Source organism: Eschrichtius robustus, chromosome 12, assembly GCF_028021215.1.
Source record: "Eschrichtius robustus isolate mEscRob2 chromosome 12, mEscRob2.pri, whole genome shotgun sequence".
Lineage (NCBI taxonomy): Eukaryota > Metazoa > Chordata > Mammalia > Artiodactyla > Eschrichtiidae > Eschrichtius > Eschrichtius robustus.
In genome coordinates, this window is record NC_090835.1 from 32,594,274 (window position 1) to 32,618,308 (window position 24,035).

The 24,035-nt window shown below is 43.0% G+C and overlaps 1 protein-coding gene across 5 annotated transcripts in view; it reads left to right on the forward strand.

Moving 5' to 3' along the window:
* Positions 1 to 24,035, forward strand: part of ARHGEF3 (Rho guanine nucleotide exchange factor 3) — a 310,194-nt gene that overhangs the window by 243,219 nt on the left and 42,940 nt on the right. The window lies entirely within an intron of this gene.

Genomic DNA, 24,035 nt, shown 5'->3' on the forward strand with positions numbered 1-24,035 from the left:
CCTTTAAGCACAGGTTTCCTCTTGCAGGGGTTGACCAGGCAGGGGGACATTCTTGTGGACCCCTCAGGACATCTCATCTGTCAGGCTTGGACTTGCAGCTGTTCGGCAGCAAAGACGGGTCACAGCACCTCTGCTTGTCACCTGTGGCCAGTGGGTGTCATTCAGTTGGGTGTCTGGGAGCTAGATGAGTAATCTGAGTGTCTCCCACATGGATTCTTAAAATGAATTAAACTCCTCCGGGCAGTGGGAAGCCCTCTTGGAACATTGAAAACATTTCTCTTTCTGGTAACTTTCCTGTGCCTTGAGGGTAATGTGAGGGAGTCCTCCTGGCTTGTGTTTAGTCTGCTTTTTCCTCCTGTGTGTTATATCTCTGGCAAAGAGCTCACTGGCCTTAAAGGTTGGGTTCAGGTAGAGGAGAAAGCGTCCCTCTCTTTCGTTGAGGATCTTGGGGAATACGGTTGCTTTCATGAGACTGCACCTTTGCTGTGGCTAAGCTGTAGTGGAACCCACAGGACCCAGATCATCATTTCCGCTGGTGTGTATCTGGGAGATCTCCACTCTCCCCCACCACGACCAAGAAAGTCTGGAGGCAAGTGTGCATCCGGCCTTGTCACAGTGCTCTTGGGGGTCCACCCACCTGCCACCCTTGGGTCTGCCCAGCTATGTGCTCTTGGTTCACTGAATTATGTATGTTCGGGAGGACGGCATCAAAGATTCATTGCCTCTAACAAGAGCTGCTCCAAGCTGACAAGACTCCAGGCAGTCTCAGGTTGTAATCAGCTTTCTGTAAGTTGAGTGCAAACTAACTTCTCACCCCCATCCCCATCCCACACCTCAATTCAGTTGTGTATTTTCACAAAGGGTTTTTGTTCCCAGCAGCTGTGGAAGTGTGATGGCCTTAGTGGTGTTTGGACTCTTATTTAAGTTTTGACAGGACAGTACCTGCATAGAACTCAGGTTGTTCAGGCTTGGAATGGATATATGATTTTTCAGTGGGAAGTTCATAATTTAATGAATGTGGGAGCAGTGAAGCTAGTGTCCCCTCAGACTCCTTTTGGAAGGAAACGAAGCATAACCTAGTTTAATGAATAAATTGAATTGGGTCAAAGAAAAGAATAGTGAGAATAGCTCTGGACTCTAACTAGTCCCTTCCTGCTGTCACTTAGTCCTGTATTTTTGTGTAGTTTGGCTAAAGGCTTAGGTATAAAACCCATCTGCTTAATCTTTTCTTATTGTTCTTAGAATATAAATATATCTGTATATCACAAATGTGGTAAGAAAAATGTATCACCAGATGTCATATATCAATTTTCTTCATGGTAGCTGAATCCAGATTATAAAATGTGACTTATTTTTCTTTCATGGGGAGGTTCTGGTGTGAGAGTAAGGGTGGGAGAGGAACAGTTTCCACAGTAGTTGGTAAATATTTTTCAGGTATCACTATTAAGGATTTTTTTCCCCTAGTGTTTAAATCAGAGTAGGAATATCTTTTTTGCTGTATACTCCTCGAGTCAGAGGGGTCCAGTCCAGTACATCTCCTAGCTTCATTAATCTGGCATATCGCTTCCTGATAATGGCGATAGGCAAAGTTGGAAAAAGAAACTTAAGTGATTTGGGGGCTCGTTTTCTGTTTCATCACCAGCTCAAAAGACAGCCAGCCCTTGTAGGCCTCACTTCTCCATCAGCAGTTAACTAAAATCATATTTTCTACCAGCAGGTGTCGTCAGCATTTGTAAGTGTTTAAAAAACAGCATACACTAGTTGGCCTTTTGAAAAACATGATTATATACTTGTTTATAAGCTAGGTATCGACTGTGAATTCCTATGAGAGTAATTTTTTAAGATCATTTTCCTTGTAGGAAGAATGTGGTTATGCTATAAAGAAGGATTGGCCTATCCAAAGTCCTTTTTGACCTTCAAAGGTAGTTGAAGCAAAGCACCTGTGCCCTTTAACTCACAATGGCTGTTCCTTTAGAATTTGCTATGAGGAGGACAGTGGGCACAGCACTGCATGGGCAAGTGCCTTCTAGCATTTGTTCCTGTCCCTGCAGCAAGCGTGCAGGGCAAGACTCATGGGGAAGGGGCGGGTGTCACTGATGTGCATTTGATGCCATACACTTGAGCAAAAATGTGCAACAATAAACATTCTCTTGAAAGCACATCATAACAAAATTTCTACTTGGGATTTAAATGATTTGTAAATTTTTAAATCTCAATGATAGTTTTCAGTGATAGAAAAAAATGATATATTTTAATTTTTTATTTTCTTTAAATTATCTATTTTAAACATTAAAATTATTCTACATGGATTATGACATTAATACAATACGGCTCCTTAATCTAGTATTTCTTATGACACAGGTATATGAGTTGGGTTGCAGATGTTTAATTTTAATACCATAACCAGCTAGATCCTTCCAGCTCTAATCATTAACTACAAAATCTAAGGAGCTTAGTTCATCTTAGTCCATAGCACTAGACTTTCACAGAGAAACATAGTATCATGTGGACATCATTAAGCTTGTTTCTTCTGATTCATTGATGCAGCTTTGCTCAACTGATCTGTTTTTATATTTATTGGGTGCTTATTTCTCATGCCAGGAGGAACTGCTTCTTCTAGGCGTATTATGTGCTCTGAACACCTGATCAAGTCACTCAAAGAAAAGCTGTTAGTGCTTATGAATTACACTGATTCCAAGTTAAAAGTCACTATTTTCCCATGGTGAGGTTTGCTTTTATAAAAAGAAGGCTCAGAGGCTTCCCTGGTGGCACAGTAGTTAAGAATCCACCTGCCAATGCAGGGGACACGGGTTCGAGCCCTGGTCCGGGAAGATCCCACATGCCGCGGAGCAACTAAACCCGTGTGCCGCAACTACTGAGCCTGTGCTCTAGAGCCCGCGAGCCACAACTACTGAGCCTGCGTGCCACAACTACTGAAACCCATGCACCTAGAGCCCGTGCTCCGCAACAAGAGAAGCCACTGCAATGAGAAGCCGGCACCACAACAAAGAGTAGCCCCTGCTCGCCACGACTAGAGAAAGCCTGCGCATAGCAACGAACACCCGATGCAGCCAAAAATAAATAAATAAATCTATTAAAAAAAAAAAAAAAGAAGAAGAAGGCTCAAATGAGTGTATATGTTGGCTAAGGATGCTGGAGCCTCGTGAGAAGGTTTTAAGAGTTTGGGGTCCATTTAATGAAAACACAAAGTGGTGATTCTGTTATTTCTAAGAATTTCTAAGAATTTTTGGACAATTTGATGGACAGCTTACTTTTGGTTTTAATATTCACTATCTCAGATGTTGGTCAAGATTAGGCCAGATTTAGTTAGTGGTATTTGTAGTCATTGCCTTTGTCTCTCTTGTATATGTCTCTGACTTGTCTTTGTATATGTTCTAACTTTGACTCAGCCAGTAGCCTTATGCGGAAACTTGGAAAGACCTAAAAAATGATGGAATTCTTTTTCTAAGTACCACATCTAGTGTCTCACTTGAGAACCCAACAATGTTGTAAGGTCAACATAAAGCATGTATTATTCTCCCCACTTTATGAATAAGGATACTGAGGGGAAGGGACTTGCAGAAGGCCACTAAGAAAATCAGCAGCTGAGCCAAGACCCAATGCCAGGTTTCCTGTTGGATTTAGTCTAGTGTTTAATACCAGTGTACCTTGTGGCATCTAAGGATGTTTACCTCTGTGAAGAAAAAGGTGGGGGGGGGGTGGGTATGCAAAACAACAGACAGGTAAAATGCTTTTAAGATATTTTCTTTTAAATATATAATTGTGAGCACTTTATTAACTGAGGAGGTACCTTTCAAGCTTCAGTTCTAAAGGGCAAGGTGAACTCTATGCCCCGCCATAGTTTATGCCCCAGTCAGTCCACACGTGTATTTGAAATATATGCACCTGGAGCTGTGTTCATTACATGCCAGCTGGAGAGCTAAAGGGGTCAGCTGGTTTCTAGTAATTTATACGTTTCTTGGAATTTGTATCATATAGTGTTGAACTGACCATATATACAATCAACTACATGGAAATAGTTCTGAGGAGTTACTGAACTTAGAATCTTGGGGTTTCATCAGGTGATTAAATAGACTCCATGAATCATGTGGCTTCAGATGTTGCTGGATGGGGAGCCACATTGATGGTAGAGGGCTATCACTTGCTGATAGGATCTGACTATGGTCATCGGCCATGGTTCTGAGGCTTGTTCCGTTGGATCGGTATCTTGGGGCTCTTGGTCCTCCAGGATGCACATGAACTAGGAATAGGTTTATTAGAGAAAAATATGTTGACATGTGTACATTTGAGGCTGTTCAGGGCATCAACTCTGGAATAAGACTGCCCAGGTCCCAATGTCATCTCCACTACCTGCTAGTGATATAGCCTTGGACAATCTACTGTGCTTTTCTCTAAGCCCCAGTTTCCTCAGTGGTAAAATGGGCATGATGGTGGCTCTCGCATAATGAGATGATTCATGTACAGTGATTAGCACATAGTAAGTGCTCAATAAATATCATCATCATCTAGACCTCTGTATCTCAAAAAGATTCCTAAAACAATTTTAAGAAGTATGATCACCATCCTAATTGCCTGAATGCTGTTTATGCACATCAGTGCAACAGGGCCTTACTATAAAGTCCCCTAATCATCCTTATAGTAATCCTTTGAGGTTGGTATAACTGCCCTTTATTGTAGAAGAAACTGAGGCTCAGAGCTGGCTAGTGGCCTTTCCAGGATGGCTGAGCCAGTAGATGGAAGAGCCAGTATTCACAACCCAGTCTAACCTTGAAGTCTGTTCTTTCCCAACCACATCACGTTGCCCCTAAATGACTAAATCACTGGTCTCCTCACCACATAACACATGAAGGGTGAACCCGCCTGCTGGAGCAAATTGCCTCATGGTCAAAGGCCCATTTTTTTCCTGAGTGTCTGGATAGGAGACCCACCATTAGTCAGTGCTCTGGCAGCCACTTCATAGAATGGCTGTGACCCACAGCAGTGAGGTTTGCAAGCCTTTGTTTGGGAGGGCTTTGGTAACTTCCGTTTTGTGTTTCTCAAGACCAAGGAGCTGGTCTTTGGCAGAATTCCGCATGCTCAGCGCTATGGAGGTGACACTGTTAGTTCTGTGATTAGTCATCTTGCTTATCTACATTAACCACTAGCCTTCCACATAAACCAGTAACTGGAAGCCCCTGCTGCCATCTGGATATTTGCAAATTGTGTCATTTTCTCAAGACACTCTGTGATTGCCTATAAAATCCTGGACTGGTGCCACTGTTTTCATAACAACTGAATTAAAATAAATTACTGATCATATCCTAATTTTGCAAAGTCCTGTGTACATGTAATTGTTACTAATGGTGTGTGCGTATCTGGAAGGGCTCCTTCATTTGTGATGTGTGCATGCAGTTGCCTTCCATAATTTGTCAGCTCTGGTAATGGGTACAGGTCTCACACAGAATGAGGAAATTGCTGTGATTGCATGGCCATTTATCCTCGTTGTGTTGGCTCTTGGACTATCAGGAGTAAAGGCCAGTGGTTTCTAATGCCTTCCATTTTTTCTGACTTGACACCGGTTGTTAGCTTAGAAGAGGCTATGGCACAAATTAATCAAGAAAGGCTTCCAAACCTTTGGCTGGAAAAGGAGTGGGTCTTTTTAAGTCTAGAAACACTTGTGCCTGGACCTTCTGTGTTTGGGCCATTGTGCCCTTTTGCAAGAAGGCAGCTGATTATTAGTAAATTAATTGGAGCTGAACCAGAAACCTTAACAGTAAGTTCACTAGACTTTTTTTTTTTCTTTTTCTGGCTCTTAAGATGAGGAGGAAAGGAGTAGCAAAACAGACTTTTTTCCGGGGATTTATGAAACAAACAAACAAAACTAGCCTCCAGGAAATGACCCAGGGTCATTGCATTAGAGAACCTGAGTGGGAAAGGGGTATTGAGAACATGAAGCCCAGTTCTTGTCCGCTGCTGGATCCATTTGATCTCGGCTTAAACACTTCCAGGAACCTTCTAAGGCTGTACATTCCATCCTTGTTCAGTGTAGATCATGAGAAAATCCTTTCTTAATTGTAACGTTGCTTTCTCGAGCTGAATATTATACAATGACACTTCCTCATGTGTTATCTCCTTGAGTATTTGAAAACTCTCTCCCTACCGTCTACTCCTACTCCATACGTGTGTGCTTGCACGTGCACACGCATGCACTCACACCACACTCTTCCACCAGGTGCTTGTCTTCTCCTGGCTAGACGTTCTGGTTCCTCTAACTTTTCCAAATGGGACATAATGTCCAGTCTCTTTCTCTTTCTTGCTTATTTCCATCACACATCCTCAGTGTCCTCTTGAGTGTTGATCAGCGTAAAGACACTGTATGATGCTGTATCAACAGATGAGATTTCTTTTATGTTTAACGTGCTTCCTTAGACAAGAGAAGTAGACTAATACATTGAAAAAATTTTTGAAATAGAGGTGACAGACTAAAGATTAATCTTTGTCATATGAATAATTTATACAGATATAAAAGAACACTCCAAGATGTCCATTGACAAATGGGCAAAAAGACAATAATAGGCAGTTCACACACAAGGAACAATGAAAGTAACATTGTTTTAAAAGTTCACTCTAATAGAAATTATAGAAATGGAAAAGGCAAATAATTGTAAGATGATATTTCATACCTAATTGATGTCACAAGTATTTTAAAGACATGATAAAACCCAAAGCTGGGGATGTTGAAGAGAAATAATTACTTCTGCATGAAATGAGGGGACTTGTCAGTGTATATTAAAAGACAAAAATGGTTCAAATCTTCGCACCCAGTATTCCAGGTCTTGAGGGAATAAAGCTATGTGTCCAAAGTTGTTGCAATAATGTTTGTTTTATGTTTATACATTTTATAGGTTTCAAAGTACTTTTATATTCTTTGCCTCACCTGAGTATAATTATCCTCATTTTAAAGATAAGGATACCAGGAGTCAGAGAGGTTCAGTGATTTTCCCAGGATCACACAGCCGGGAATGGCAGAGCTAAAAGCTTGAAGTCTGATTGTCTGATTCCAATCTAGCGTCCTTTCCTACTTTCTTATAACAGCCAGAAGAGCCAACAACCTCTCTGACCTATAATGAGGGAATGGCTCCATGTACCGTGGCCTCTGGCCCAGGGGTCAATGACATCATTTGAGCCGTTACACACTCGCAAACAGAAATACCCTAATGTTCCTGGGAAAAATAAAGAGGCGGAAAGTTGAGCATAATTATATACGTGATGTAACCAATTTAAATGTATATGTATGCACATGGGATCTAGAGAAGTGGAGGAAGGGATGCTTCAATCAGAGCATCCCCCTTCCTTTGTCATTGTGATCACTATAGCAATGCCACTCAGTGTTCAAATAACAGTCAATTATTTTCACATGCATTCTCTCCTTTGAATCTTGCACAGCTTAGGGACCTGTGCAAGGCAAGGACTGTCCTCTTTGTCTGTCAACTGAGGAAACAGAGATTCAGAGAGATTAGGAGGCAGGGCCGAAATGTTGGTCCCTCCTTGACTAGCCTTGACCTCTTGGCACACCAGAATATTGGCTCAAGCCAGCCGTGTTCCTGAGTGAGGTTGGTTGTAAGCAGCACTATTTTGGGAGTGTTCAAAGTGAACCCCATTAAACTTAGCCTGAACACTGCATGCAGTGACCTCACCTGGGGGCTAATGGACTAGTGGACCCTTCCCTTGGCCTGCACTCCTGCAGATCCAAGTGCAAGGTCTTACTTTATAGTCTTACTTTATATTTGATGTGAGATCCCTGTTAGAATAAACAGAAAGCCCACGAAGGATGGATAGACACAAACTTCTGTACATGTAGATGACATCCCTTAAAATGATGTCTTTCTGAGCTCTGCAGATGTAATTTGCACCAGAGGTGATAATTAAACGGTAAAAACAAATAGAGCATTTCCCCCAGGGTACTGTTTCCATAGATACCTCTAGAGTTGGCAACCTGACTGAATTAAATAAAACGGAGAGCCTATGTCAGGACTTTGAAAAAAATAAAGTTAAATGTTTATCAGGTGTCATACATTGTCAGATTTGGAAGTTTGGAGTCTTGCTGGAGGAAGAAGCTGCAGAAGGGAAAAGGGAACCAGCCAGTGGGTAGAGAGAGATGGAGTTGGGCCTGATGGCCAAGGGGACCGAGTGATAAGGTTTCCCTCTGTGCTTTCTGGTCCTGACACAAGGCCAGTGCAAGCTCCCTCCTCAAGTGTGTTATCTTATATTGAAATGCTAACATTCCATAACCCCCAAGTGACACAAGCATGTCAAGAACGACCCCAGGCAAATACAGAGGAAGATAATTAAAGATCACTGGTGAAGACGAGTGTTCTTATTTTTGACTTCACGGAGGTGGGGGGTGGGGTGTGGGTGGCCCATCTGTATCCTGTTAGGTTTTGGCAGTTTTGGTTCATTTTCTCACACCTCGTCAGCCATCCTCCTTGCTGGTTGGTGATTGGTGATTGGTGTGGTCTTGCAGAAGGGGTCTGACACTACTGTGAAGAAGGAAATAGACTGAAGAGGAAAAAATTGGTGGTAGCTTAAGTGTCAACCACAGACGCACAGTGAAGAGTCCTTGCCTTCCGCCTCAGCTGTTTGGTGGAGACTTTTCGGAGAACTTTGAAGGAGACAGCATCAGAAAAGACACCTGGTTTTCTCTCGTTAGTCTCTGAATGTTTTATTCCCAGGCTTTAACAGTTTAGAAGAGCGAGCCTTTGTTCTGGCTCAACATCAGGAAATCTTTGCTTTGGAGGACTCTTAAGTGCTCATCTGAATTTCTTTAGCAGCAACTGTTTCTAAGCTGGTTCTTACAAGAGTTTCACTACTAGCTGGGGACAGGGCGCAAATAAGCTCAGCTTCTTGGAACCTCAGCGTCTTTGTTTCTGAATGAGTGGACTGGGTTAGATCTTTATTTCCCAGAAGATGGGTTTCTTACCACTTGTGGTAGCTCAAATGATACAGGACAAGGTGACACGGAAACAAGACACAAAATAATTTAGAATCACTTTCCCTTTCCAATTCTCTTCTGATCCTTCTCATTATGTCAAGGAGAAAGTCTCAGTTTGGAGCTAGTGTGTCTTTAATGCCTCTCTATCACTTGCTAATTTCCCTTTTTAACAAAGCACAGGCCTCAGGCAGGCCAGAGTCTCTAACAAAAATTTAACAATAGGGTTCATTTTTTTAAAGGTAGTTTCTATTTATGGCAGGTGATAGTGATTTTCTGTTTAAGGCAGTGATAGAGTTTATTTTTGCAATAAGTTTTCTTAAGTAAAAAATGAGTAATTTAAGGAAACATTATGTAATAGCTCAGAGGATATGTACACAGGGCAAAAGATTGGCGTGATGGTACCGAGAGTTTGGAAGCAGTGCATTAGGCATGTTCTGAGGCCTTTCCAGGGTTAGCACTCTGCAACAAAAATTTCCAGGTTTGGCCACAGCCACTTACAGACCAGAAATTTGAGTTTTGAGCATAGGACCCAGATTTCAGGTATTAAGATTTTTAAATAGATAAAAACTGGCTTTAATGTGACGTAGAACACTATTATGGACAAGTTGTTAGCCAATTAAAAAAAATAAAACTGGATTTCTGTTCTAAGAACAAAAATCTTTTTTTCTTTTCAAAACTTTTAGTTCCAAAATTCCAGCTGAAATCATTTAACCCTTCCTCCTTTTCCCCTTCACCCTGAGGGAAGGATTAAACAAGATTGCATTTTAATTTGGGGCAGCCATAGAGTGAGTATAGTGATTAGAAACTTGGATTTAAGGGTCAGACTGAGCTGAGTTTGAATCCCAAACTTGGCCCCTTGTGAGCCAAGAGACCTTGGACCAGTGACTCATCCTCTGAGCCTCAGTTTCCTCATGTGTAAAATGAGAACTTCCAAGGGAATTGTGAAGATGCAATGGGCACGCAGAAGGCTTCCACAGAGCAAATGCTCCACAAACCGTTAGCCTCAGCAGCATCTGTTGTGCGTGTCCATCAGTTGAGTGGAAGCTGTGGACGGACATCCCTGTCCAGTGGTCTGCTGCAAGGTCACCCCTTCCTTTTAGGAAACACCCACCCAGTTTCCAGGGATCCGAGTTGGCACTGGGCATTATTTTTTTGAAAAACAAGATGTTCCAAGCACACTGGCAAGCTTCACGTTTATTCCTGCCAGGTAGGATGAAAAAATTTAGTGTGGTTTTCTAGTGTTCGCATAATGACCGTCCCGTAGCGGGTGGGGTGTGAGCTCTGGGTAGAGAGGCTCCCTGCTCATGGGAGATGAGTGTGTGTCATCATCCTCAAGGCCAGCTCCCACCTGACACGGATCACCGGGAACCGTACCCACGTTCCAACCGCAGACGCAGACCCAGGGAAGGTGAGGAGGATTAGGTTGCTTTGGGAGCTCTTCACGCCCTACTCATTAGCAGCACACTTTAATTATAAATAGGTCCTTTGTTAGGAATGTGGGGAAACTCCATAGCATGAGGGATACAAGTTGCTGAAGAGTTGGACAACTAAAAATGACTCCCAGTGCTCTTTGCTTGTCAGTAAATACTTGTGAAGACCAGACGCTACCTAGCTTTTTCTTTTTTTTTCTGGGTTTAAAGAAGAGAAAGACATGCTTTTGACCCTCAAGGAACTTTTCCTTGAGTTTGGTGAGGTCATTCACAACATTAAAGTACAGGCAGTGATTGTCAATCAGCAGAAAGCTGGGTGGTGAATTGGCAACCTCATTGGGGGAGTTTGGCAGACTGGGAGGGGGTCATCCAATGAACCCCCTGGTGCTGGATGCTAACACACCAGTCCCCAGGCCTGCCCTTAACACTAGCATGGCACCTGTGTGCCTGGCTGGGCACCCTAAGATGCTGGGGGAGCACCCCAGAGGGGCTGCTGATTCCAGAATGACAGGGCTTGAATGTCAAACCAACAGCTCCTACTTTTTCACTCCCTCCATCAGTCTCTTCTGCCTCTACAGTCTTTGATTTCTTCAGGGCTCCCCTCACCTGGCTTAGGAAATGAGCAGTGCTGTGGTTAAGAACCCAGGCCTTGTAGTCTAGCAGCCTTGTGCTCAGTCCTGGCTCCACCACTCACTGCCAGCTCTGTGACCTCAGGCAAAGCTCTTATTAACCCCTCTGAGCTTCAGTTGTCTGCTTTGTGAAATGGGTATATTAATAGTACTGACTTAATAGAAAGCAAGGAAATCATGCATAGAACACACTTTGGCACAGCCTGGCTCAAAATTGCCCTCAATATTATTACTGTTATGTTGTTACTGTAAAAGGAAGTTGTGTATCCAGGGAAGCCGGTATGGGGGTTGCCGGGAAAGCTTTCGAGCCAGATAGAGTTGAATTTGAATTTCAGCTCTGCCAATTAACTACTGGGTATGACTTGGGACAAGTCACCTCACTTCTCTAAACGCCTGCTTCCTCTTCTATAAAATGGGGTGATGGGATTGCTATGTGGAATAGATGAGCGAGTGTATGTGTGTGCCAGCATCTGGCACCAGGTGACCCCATGGCTCTTGGTACCTCCTCCTCCCCAGCCAGGGTTCCCTCATTGTCTACATAGTGCTTCCTTCTCTTCTTTTTTTTTTTTTTAATTATTTATTTATTTATTTATTTATTTATGGCTGTGTTGGGTCTTCGTTTCCGTGTGAGGGCTTTCTCTAGTTGCAGCAAGTGGAGGCCACTCTTCATCGCGGTGTGCGGGCCTCTCACTGTCACGGCCTCTCTTGTTGCGGAGCACAGGCTCCAGACGCGCAGGCTCAGCAATTGTGGCTCACGGGCCTAGTCGCTCCGCCGCATGTGGGATCTTCCCAGACCAGGGCTCGAACCCGTGTCCCCTGCATTGGCAGGCAGATTCTCAACCACTGCGCCACCAGGGAAGCCCCTCTTCTATTTTTGAAAAAAATTTTTATTGTTGTTTTCATTAGTTTAATCTTCAGATATCTTTTTTTTTAATTGAGGTAACATTGGTTTACAACATTATATAAGTTTCATGTGTACAACATTATATTTTGACTTCTGTATACACTATTTGACTTCTGTATACTCACCAACAAAAGTTTCATTTCCATCCATCACCATACAGCTCACCCCCTTTACCCATTTGCAATCCCCCCACCCCATTCCCCTCCTTCTCTTCTTGACAAAATCGGAAGAGAAGAATTACACCTGGGTCAGGTGTGGGATGACCGACTTCTCTGTTTCTAGAAAATTGCTAGAATCTGTGCGTAGGTTGGGGCCCTGGCAGCATGTAGTTTATTTAGTAGCAATTCTGGAGGCTTTGTAGGGCCAGGCGGCCCCTTGCCACCCCTCTGCACAGCCCTGCTTTGTAAGTTCAGGAGCGACCCAGAGCCCGACTCCTAAATGGTGGGGCAGAAGGAGGGAGCGCCTGGCTGGTAAATGAGCCTCCCCCCATCCCTGGGGGTGCTTCGGGATTTGGGGAAATGTTTGTCAGGTTAGACCCTCAGTAGTCTCCCAAAGGAGCCCTTCCCTCTATAGGTGGCCCGTGCTGGAAAACTCATGGGAACTTTGCCCCCTTCTGCCACAGGAACACTTTACTTCAGGAATAAAGAACATTTTTCTTTTACCACAAAACTGCCTTTGTCTTTCCTGGAAACTTTTATTGGCAGCCCTTACCACTGAGTCTCCAGTGGCAAAACCAAACAACCAAATCACAGGTTTGTATTTACTTCTTTTAAGTCAACTGCCATTGTTTATTCATTTTCCCTCTTGTGTCTTTGTAATTGAAATGAACTGTGTGTGATGTGGGGAGAGAGCTGGGTCTCTGAGGCTTCTGCCTCCTTTGTCAGTGCAATACATTCTTTTTCAAATGCACAGACTTCTGAATTTTAATAGACTGTAGATAATGATACATCTGGTTGCATATTAATTGCTGAGAGTTAGAAATAACACATAATCACTATGTTTCAAGGTTGCAAGTGTACAGCAGTGAGAGCCAGGGTTTGTTATGAGCCTTTGGAAAAATCCATTGTTAGTGGGCATTTTTAAATTTCTGTCATTAAAAATGTGCTACAGAATGAAAACTGTCTTAAAGTTCAGTCTTGTGTTCTGCATGTGCACGAACACACACACAAACACACACACACACTTCCCAAGGAGTAACATTTTGAAGCTATTCATCTGCTCAGCTGTGGTGTGTGGGGCAACAGCAAGGCCGTATGAATCCATTGTAGATTACCTACCTCACAGTTTCCTGAACAGCATGCTTTGTACCTTATTTTTCTGCAAACCATCACTTAGTGGGTGGTAAGATGTCAGCTGAAAGCCAAAGCAGGAAGGTTTTAAAATATTTTATTTTATTCCCAATTCAGTCAATCCCTTGTGGCTGTATGACTGGTAGCTTTTTCCATTTTGAATAATCAGGTTTCAGTGTATTCTGTTCCCAGTCGAGAGCAGACTGTTCTAAAACACCCAAGTGCAGTGTTCCCTGATTCTCAGTGGAGGCATGTGCTGCTAAGGATGCACGTGGATCAAATGATTTGAAAGGATAAATCGTGCTAGGAGGGACAGCTGGGGTTACCAGGGAGCTCAGCAAATGTATTTTCTGTTTCTCTCTGGAAGTCACATCTCTGCAAGGCTTGACTGCTGAAAATCATTGTTCTCGTCGAGAACAGAAAGAGGAGGGGTCCGTGTTCTTTTCCTGAAGACCTGGTGCCCTTGGTCGGATGTCCCTGTAGGTTTTACCCAGCAGCTGAATGTGGGATTCCTCGTCTCAGCCTCGTCTTCAGACAGATGGCAGACCCAGCTGTTAGCTTTGCTTGCCTGCAACGTGTTTGATCATCTCAGATTCAGCTGGAACACGCTGTCCTTCCTTTGAGATTGAGATCTGTGCATCCTTTTCCATCTCTGTACTTCTTTTTCCTCTTCTGGGAAGCTAAGATAATGCTGAGCTTCAAAGGATGATAGGTAGATAAGAGAGAGGACATGTCAGTGGATCTGTGTATATGGTCCTTTCTGGAAGCCAAAAGTAACATGTTATTTTTGGGAGAAATTCTACCTTCCACCTCTGAACTGGCTTGAACACCCAGAATTCCTATCATTGCCTAATCCCAGATAGTAGTGGGATCAGGCAAGATTGGAGACCAGCTCTTTTAGCCCATAATTCAGCAAGGTGGGGTGGGGAGGGGTGGGTGGGAGGAGTTCGATGTAGACCTCAAGACCTACCCACTTGGGTGTACTTCCACCACTCAGGTTCTTATCTTAGGATTTCACGGTTGATGTTTTTCTCAACTTGGACGTAGCCTTGCATCTTGCCAAACCACTCCCAGTTTTGCTCTATCCAGCTGGAGCTTGACTAAACAGATGATAAAACTGCCGGAAGAAAGGGGAGGCAGGAATGTAGAATCAAAATGTGGTCTCATAGCAGCCCAAGTCCTCGGTGGCCAGAGCATGTCATTGGTGAGATAGTGGCAGGTAACATGGAGCACCAGCTTTGTCCCTGGGAGGCTCAGAGCAAAATCCAGTGCTGCAGGGAATGAATGAGAGCAGGAGAACAGGCTGGGGGTGGGGGGGAGGGTGGGGGGAGATCACACCTCTCCTTGGACATCACAGTTTCAAGGCAATAATTTGATATTTACAGGCAACAACTTATGGGACAGGCTTGTACCGAGCACATTACACACATGATCTCATGTCACCTTCCCAACAACCCTGTGAGAGGGTCGGAGAGCCACCCTCACTTCCCAGGGCATAAGACCCAGCCCGTGGAGGTTACAACGTTGGCCCAAGGTCATAGGGTATTCAGTTCATAGGGCACTGTCCTCTGGCCGGAAAGGTTGGCTCGTATTTTATCCTTAGATCCTTTGCCAAGAATCAACACATTTGGGGAGCCAGAGTGATAAGAGCTTTGTCACTTTCAGCAGAGGCTTTCTGCTCATCCTTAAACACCAGGGAAGCCTCAGCAAATGTCCTTAAAGTGCCCTTGAGGTCTGTACACACCGGTTCCCAAACCCTGAAGCAGAGGTGGAATCCCCAGTGCATTCTTCTCCCCCTACCCCTCCAACCCAGCCCAAGGGGAAGTCAGGGAATCCCTTTTACAGAGATAAACAAATACAGAAAGAATTTATATCCCACCCAAGGGTTTCCAAGAAGTCAATAGGAAATGACTGACCGAAACCCCAGAACTACAGAGCCCTTCCTCTTGGCCTGTGGCTGTGATTAGGCCACCACTGCCACCTCCGGCTGACTTCTTGGCGTCCCCCACCCAGGAATGTGCCGCTCTGACCCCATTTTCCAGACCTGGAGATGGGTGTGGCGTGCTGTGGGCACATTTCTTCTGTGGCATTCTTGGCAAAAAGACATAACCTGACTCTACTCATGAGAAAACATCTTCTGGGCCTAAGGTTGGCTTCCCTGTAAGGGCCACAGAGGCTTGAGTCTGCTGGCAGCTCTCACACTTTTCCAGGAGGTCGAACTGTTAAAGCGCTTCAGCTCTGAGCATCTGGCCCTTTCTCCTTGACAGAGTAAGAGCTTTGCTTGATGATCAGAAGGCATATGTGGAGCCAGAGACCGCAGAGAGAGCTAAATATTTAGCTTCCTCTTTCTCTGAAGGTCTATAGTACCATGTCTGGGCATGACCAGAATGAGTTTCAGGCGATGGGCTAGCGTTTGCTAAAAGGAACTTATTGGGGTGAGGGTGTGCATTTCTCCTTCTGCCCAAGGTTAAGTAATAGTAACATCCTGTGTAAGAGAACGTGAATGTGGTTTTCTACTAAACTCCAATATTTTAGGGCTATTTATTAGATATTTTTAATCATGGGCCAATTTAACCAGTAGCAGACTAATAAAATAAATTTGGGCTTGCTGCCAGGGCAAATGTTGACTTACCCTTATAATGTTGACTGAAACGAATAACTTTGAAAGTAATTGAGGAGTGAAACCTTAGCCAAAAATACAGTGTCTGAAACAGTGGTTCTGTTTTATTTTACTGGCACTGCTAAGAGATTTTGTTCGTAACCTAGGCTGCTGCCCACCTCGGCTCTCGGAGAGTCCCATATTTTACTGAATTATTTTCCAAGGTTTTGTTTTGTTTTTTGTTTTTCGGCCCATAAACCACCATTCAGCAAAAATGAATATCCCCATGGCAGAGAAGAACAGGCTACTTTTCCAATGTGGGAGCGAACAGTCAATGATAATGAGAGGAATAAAGATAATAACTTGCTTGAGGTGCTCCCTCAGAAACAAAATGGTGTGCCAGTAACATTTGCCCTCTCAGAGTTTGTAGTAAAATTAATTGCTCCTCCAGGGTATACTGGATGAAATCTGTCTAACTCGCCCCACACTCACGTTTCCTTCATTTTGCCATTCAGTTTATACAAATATTACAGAGCGATAGTATTTTGCCAGCATGTGCTTTGAACTTGAAGGAAGCAGGGGAGGCCTGGAGGAAATGAAGCCAGGATGACCACATGAATTGTCATAAAGTATGATTTCTTTCTCTTCTCATTTTTTTACTTGCATTTGATGGGAGCTCTGTTTGGGGCTGGAACTGAGCATACTTTCAGAGGCTTATGCCAGCAGCGTCTGAGCTTAGTCCCCCTCTGATGCTCCTGCCCTAAGAAAGACCCCCCCTAAAAGCAACCACCTCACAGGCTGACCTTGGCCAGAGGCCGTAGGTGCAGACTGGCTCAAGCCAAAACAGACTTGATATACATGGAATAAAGATCATCTCCCCAACCTTAATGTGTTCAGTTTTGCGGCCCCAAGAGTCGGTGGTTTAATCTGTGGATGTGTCCAGACCATTTTGTGATGTCTCCATCAATGCTTTTTAGCATTGCCATGAGGGGAGGCTGGAGAAATTGTCAGCTCCTCAACACAACAATCCAACACCCTGTCTACAGCTTGGCCATGAGACTGAAGTAAGTCAGAGTGTCCTGTGGATTTTATTTATCCAGGCTCTCCTTAGTCCCCAGTAGCAAAAATACAAACAAAACAAAACAAAGCCCCCAAAAAGCATTTTTTTCTTTTAAAGAAGGAAATTAGGATGTTTTCCTTATAGCATCTGATGCAGAGAGAGTTGGGCCATTTCATCAAAAAGGAAATCTAATCTCCCTTGGATGCACAGTGCAAGGCAACCAAACCTGCAGCTGGAGAAAATAAACACAAGGGTGTGGCCTCCACCTTTGAGATTAGCCAGGAGGAAGGTATCAGGAATTCTTCCCAGAGCTGTTCCTGGTGGTTTGGCAGAGTCCACAAAGCCTGTGGGACCTTTGTTGAAATCACCTATAAGCATTTTTAGGGGGAAATTATAGTTCTACTTTTGAAGACCTTTTGCTCACCTTGTGGGTTAGAAACCAATAATCTGAAATGCATTTGGCCTAATCAATGAAGCCAGGTTTCCGTTGGAATTTGGGCCTCATTATTTGCCCTTTAACTTCTAGTAACAAATGACACCAGGTCAGTTAGCTCAGTACCAGGAAAAAGAAAACAAACAAAAAAATTTTTAATGGAAATTTTGGAGTTAGGAACAATTATTTCATTATTGTCTTTTTCTATTTCCAAAAAAATAAGATGAAGAGTCACTTGCAGGCTCCAAAGAAGCTCCCCTTCTTTGCTCCCCTCTTGCTCAGACAGCTCTGCGAAGGACTCCTCGTTGCTGCCTCTGTGTCCTGCATGCCCCTGTGTTGCACTGTGCTCTGCCTGCTGACCGCCTCACCTGCCCCACTCCAGCCAAGGCTTACTCTCTTGGGTGCTCTGCCTGGATCAACCTTCTGGTTCTCTCTGTGCAGCCAGGAGACATTCCCCCAAGGGTGACACGTGTACCCTTCAATGAAGCCCACTTTGCAGATGCTGGGTAAACACTTGCAGAGCTGAATTCCAGAGGATGCACGTAGTCACAAAGGATCTCTTCCATTTATGTGTATTAATTACAAAGGGAGTAGTAGTAACTTTACAATGGAGAAATCCAGCAGATACCTCCTGTAGGGCTGTTGTAACAAAGTACCACAAGAGGGGAGGCTTAGAACAACAGAAATTTCTTACTCTTCTGCAAACTAGAAGTCGAAAATCAAGGCGTCAGTAGGGCCATGCTCCCTCTGAAACCTGCAGGAGAATTCTTCGTTGCCTCTTCCTAGCTTCTGGTGTTTTCCATCCATCTTTGGTGTTCTCTGGCTTGTAGATGCATCACTCTAATCACTGCCCCCATCATCATATGCTGTCTCCCTGTATGTCTCTGTCTAAATTTCCCTTTTTATAAGGACACCAACGATTGCATTTAGGGCCCACTGCAATCTAATATGACCTCATCCTAACCTGATTACATCTGCCAAAATCCTATCTCCAAATAAGGTCACTTTCACAGGTTCGGGGGTAGAACTTCAACATATCTTTTTGTGGGGGACACAATTCAACCCATTGTACCACCTTGACCAACTGGTCCAGGTTAGTGTCACCAGTTATAAGATATAGTGACATCATGTCCCCCAGATATGATGTACCAAGAAGGGCACATCACTTCTGTTGTATTCTTGCCAAAAATGCATAATCTGAATCCAATCATGAGAAAGCATCAGACATGTCTAAATTGAGAGATATACTACAAAATAACTGACCAGCACTCTTCAAAAGTATCATTGTCACAAAAGCCTGAGGAACTGTCACCGATTGGAGGAAACTATAGTGATATGACAACAAAATACAATGAAAGGGTGGGAAGGCCTTGGCAGTAGGAGGTGTCAAGGGAAGTGAGAACATGAGAATATTTGTGGTGACCTAGAAGTTTGTTTTTCTTTTTTATTTTAACATCTTTATTAGAGTATAACTGCTTTACAGTGGTGTGTCAGTTTCTGCTTTATAACAAAGGGAATCAGTTATACATATACATATATCCCCATATCTCTTCCCTCTTGCATCTCCCTCCCTCCCACCCTCCCTATCCCACCCCTCTAGGTGGTCACAAAGCACCGAGCTGATCTCCCTGTGCTATGCGGCTGCTTCCCACTACCTATCTATTTTACCTTTGGTAGTGTATATATGTCCATGCCACTCTCTCACTTCATCCCAGCTTACCCTTCCCCCTCCCCGTATCCTCAAGTCCATTCTCTAGTAGGTCTGCATCTTTATTCCTGTCTTCTTGCCCCTAGGTTCTTCTGACCATTTTCTTTCTTTTTTTTTTTTTTTTTTTTTTTTAGATTCCATATATGTGGTAGCATACGGTATTTGTTTTTCTCTTTCTGACTTACTTCACTCTGTATGACAGTCTCTACGTCCATCCACCTCACTACAAATAACTCAGTTTTGTTCCGTTTTATGGCTGACTAATATTCCATTGTATATATGTGCCACATCTTCTTTATCCATTCATCTGGTGATGGACACTTAGGTTGCTTCCATGTCCTGGCTATTGTAAATAGAGCTGCAGTGAACGTTTTGGTACATGACTCTTTTTGAATTATGGTTTTCTCAGGGTATATGCCCAGTAGTGGGACTGCTGGGTCGTATGGTAGTTCTATTTTTAGTTGACCTAGAAGTCTTGAAGGGTGAGAATCTTGAGCATAAACTGTAAAACAGTGTAAACCACCCTTTGGCCCCAGGGAAGGGGGTGGTAAGGTCAAGACAACTGTGGCAAGGAAGGGAGGTCTTAGCCTTCTTAGTAGAAGATGGTGCTATTGTAGGAAAGGAGAGAAAAGCATGAATTTGGGAGGCAGTCGTGGGAAAAGCAAAGCACGCTCACAAATTAAAATGAATACAGTGGAACAGAGGTCTCCTCTCCATGGGCAGTCTGATCTTGAATGGCCCCTATTTTCTCTGTATATTTCTAAGATAAATCAGAGTTGAACTCCATCAGATTGTTTTATGTTGTAGAGCTCAGTGATCAGGAGCCTGTTGATGGGTTTCTTTTTTTTTTTTTTTTTTTTTTTTTATTTTTATTTTTTTTTTAAAACTGTTGATGGGTTTCTTAATGAGAGCAAACAAAAAACCAGTCAGTAGAGTAAAACAGACTTCAGGGAATCTGACAGCCAGGTTGGTGCCGCTCCATGGGGTGTACTGTCTTTATTTATTTATTTATTTTTCTCAACATCTTTATCGGAGTATAATCGCTTTACAATGGTGTGTTAGTTTCTGCTTTATAGCAAAGTGAATCAGTTATACATATACATATATCCCCATATCTCTTCCCTCTTGCATCTCCCTCCCTCCCACCCTCCCCATCCCACCCCTCTAGGTGGTCACAAAGCACCGAGCTGATCTCCCTGTGCTATGCGGCTGCTTCCCACTAGCTATCTCTTTTACGTTTGGTAGTGTATCTGTGTCCATGCCACTCTCTCACTTCGTCCCAGCTTACCCTTCCCCCTCCCCGTATCCTCAAGTCCATTCTCTAGTAGGTCTGCGTCTTTATTCCCGTCTTGCCCCTAGGTTCTTCATAACCATTTTTTTGTTTGTTTTTTAGATTCCATATATATGTGTTAGCATACGGTGTTTGTTTTTCTCTTTCTGACTTACTTTACTCTGTATGACAGACTCTAGGTCCATCCACCTCACTACAAATAACTCAATTTCATTTCTTTTTATGGCTGAGTAATATTCCATTGTATATATGTGCCACATCTTCTTTATCCATTCATCTGTTGATGGACACTTAGGTTCCTTCCATGTCCTGGCTATTGTAAATAGAGCTGCAGTGAACATTGTGGTACATGACTCTTTTTGAATTATGGTTTTCTCAGGGTATATGCCCAGTAGTGGGATTGCTGGGTCTTTAAGTTTAAATGTTTCAAGGTGGCCCTCTCAGCTCTCAGTTTCCCAGCCACATGGACCTTTCCCTATTCTGGCCTATATCAGTTGAGAATTATTGAAATTCAGTAGTGGGATTTTTTTTTTTTTTTTCATTTTACCAGCCTTCTTCTAATTACTGTTGATTCTAGGTCATGTCTGCCTCTTCAGTATCCTTTCTCACTAGGCCCTCACTAACAACTGAAGTAAAAATCTCAGATGGCACCTGTCTGCTTCAGTTCAGCATTCACTAGTACATTCGCAAAACTGTTTTCTGTCCATTGAAATAAATCTTTGTATTATGGAGCATTTTGACCACATACCATCTTAAAATCAGATTTCTACCCCTTATTTTTGACTCAGTGGTACTTGGAAGTGGAACCCAGGATCTAAGCATTTTGAATGTTGCCTCGTATAGTAAAGGTGCTGTCAGAAAACAGTATTTTGGAAATTAATTTTCTAGAATCTTCTACAGTGTCCTCTACTGAGCAAAATACTTAATTGAAAATTGGGGAACCTCCAGCAAAACTCATGTTCCTTTTTCTAATGAACAGGGAAAAAAAAAAGGCCTCAAGCCCTCAAGAATGGTTTCTGTATTTGTTAATGGTTGAAAAAAAGCAAAAGAAGAATAATATTTTGTGACGTGTGAAAATTATATGAAATTCGAATTTTAATGTCTATAGATGAAGGTTTAATGGAACATAGTCACATTCACTTATTTACATACTGTTTATGGCTGATGGTGGAGATGAGTAGTTGTGACAAAGGCTGGACAGCCCTCAAAGCCTAAAATATTTAACCATCTGGCCCCTTACAAAAAAGTTAGCCAAGCCCTGGAGTAGGGCATGGGCTCTGGATTCAGCCTCCCTAGCCTAGGTTTAAATCCTAGCCACCTTTTTTAGCTTTCCCCATCTTTAAGATGAGGATCACAATAGTGGCTACCTTGCAGGGCTGTTAGGAGGATAAATTAGTAAATATCTGTAAAGCATAGAGAAGAGTCCCTGCAATGAATATGAGCTCATTATTATTATGTAATAATTCTAGAGCTTCTCCATCACTCTGAGATCGTAACTTCCTGTTTAACATGAGGACGATGAAAGCCTCCTAGAGGGTTACTGTTGGATGACACATGACCCCTGGGTGTGCAGTTCCCAGCACATCTCCCGTCACACAAATGTAGCCCTGCATAAGGCTACCTGGTGTTTCTAAACATTTGAAAGACTTTTTTTTTATGATTCCATCAACTCATGGGCAAAAGCATCTGCTAGCACAGTTGTTTCTCACCTCTCTCTTGCTCCTGGCCAGGTGTAGAGCATCCAAGAGCAGTGCTGCCCTGCAATAGAGCAGTCAGTCCTGCACTAATGGCTGCATTTCTGGCCCCTCCTGGGCCGTGTTTGTGACTCAGTAAAAGCAGAGTCTCAGGGAAGCTACAGACGTGATGTGAAAGACTCTCCTACTGCTCTCCAACCCCACTCTGGCTGCAAAAATGAAGTGCAGGGAGAATGAGTGAGGGTTTCCTGTATGCCACATCTATTAGAATGGAACTATTTTTTAAGGAATAAGAAATAGTGCCAAATTATATTGATATGATAGGCATTTTCTTACATTGCATATAATGTGCTTTGGTTTTTATCTTTTGGGGGGAAGAATAAGGAGAGGATAAGAACTGTATCCCCTAGGGAAGGAATATTAAAATCTATTTAATTAAATCTCACATTAAAAATAAAATTACATGGAGTGCTTTATTCTCCTTTGTTTGTAATTCAAGCACAAGAGATATTTAAAATTGCTGAATCAATTCCTTTATGAAAAATATGACCTCTATACCTTTCTTCATCCTCTCCTTCCCTTCTTCCCACCTCTTCCTTCTTTTTTCCCAATCCTTGTCCTGTGGAAAGATGAAGAGAAAATATTTGATAAAAGTCAGTACTCATTCATGATAAAAATTCACAGCAAAGTTAGCACAGAAGGAACTTTTTCTACTCGATAAAGGGTGTCTCTTCCATGCTCTCAGCAAATACAATACTTAATGATGAAACCTTCATAATAATTACTTTATAATTCGGAATTAGACTATGGTACCTGCTATTTCAGCTTGTAATCAACAATATATGGGTAGTCCTAGCCAGTGCAATAAGACAAGAAAAATAAAAAAAAGCTGTAAGGTCTGGAAAACATGCAAAAAGATTGTTATTCAGAAAATACTGCCCACACAGAATACTCAATGCCTTTTTCTTTTTTGTTTTATTTTTTTAACCTCTTTAGTGAGATGTCCTCCTGCCCTGTCTTAAAATTGCATAGTGAGGGTGGTGTCTGCACTTGAAACAGGACACTTCATTCCTGGGTTTAGCAGTGACCTTGCCCAGCTTGGTCTGGCAGCTGAGTTGTTGGATTAGGAAGCTTCTGCAGGTTGTGTTCTGTCATCTCTCTGTAAAGCCTGAAAGCATCCCTCTTATTGCATTTGCTAGTTCTCAGTAGAGCTATTTAACTAGAATCTGGAAACATTTTCCCTGAGGCTCCTTTTAGACAGCAGTAAAATATAGCTCGAGACATACTGAGTAAAATGGAAAAGAAAAATCAAATTAGGCCAAGAATTTTTTTAATCTCCTATTCTCACTGAAGCCCTCAAGGAGAACACCATAATTTATATTTGACTCATGTGGGTCAGGCATAAAGCCTCCTCTATAGATTCAATAACCTGTAAATGTTCTGGTTGTGAAATTGCACCTGCCCGCTTTGCTGCATCAAGCACTAAATCATGCAGCAGTGGTTTCTGTTTTGATTGTTCGTTACTTGGAAATGTCAGATTGCCAGAGAGCAGCCCAGTGTTTACTTCCAAATGGGCAAAGCCTTAGGAAAGGAGTTTTAATTACAATCTCGTGTAGCAACACTGCACACAACTTGCAGAGGGGCCAACATTTGCACTGTGCATACATCTTATAGCGGTGCAGAAAAACACCCATCTGACTGGCTCATGTAAAATGGGCAGCAAAGTCAGCAGAACCTTAGGAAAGATGACACAGCAAGTGGAACAGAGCCGAATCTTCCCTCATCCTGCCAAGCATGCAGGGCTCCCTGCCCCTTTTTAAAGCAAAAGAAGCCAATTGGCGTTTGCCCTTCAACTTCCCTAGTTGGATATAGAATCTGTGACCTAGCAGATTTAGCCGTTAATAAAACAGAGACCTAGGAGTCAATGGGCTCTGAGGTACGTGCAGGATTATCTGAGACCAAGTCCTGATCCCCTAGGAAATCCCCCATCTTCTCACTTGCTGCAA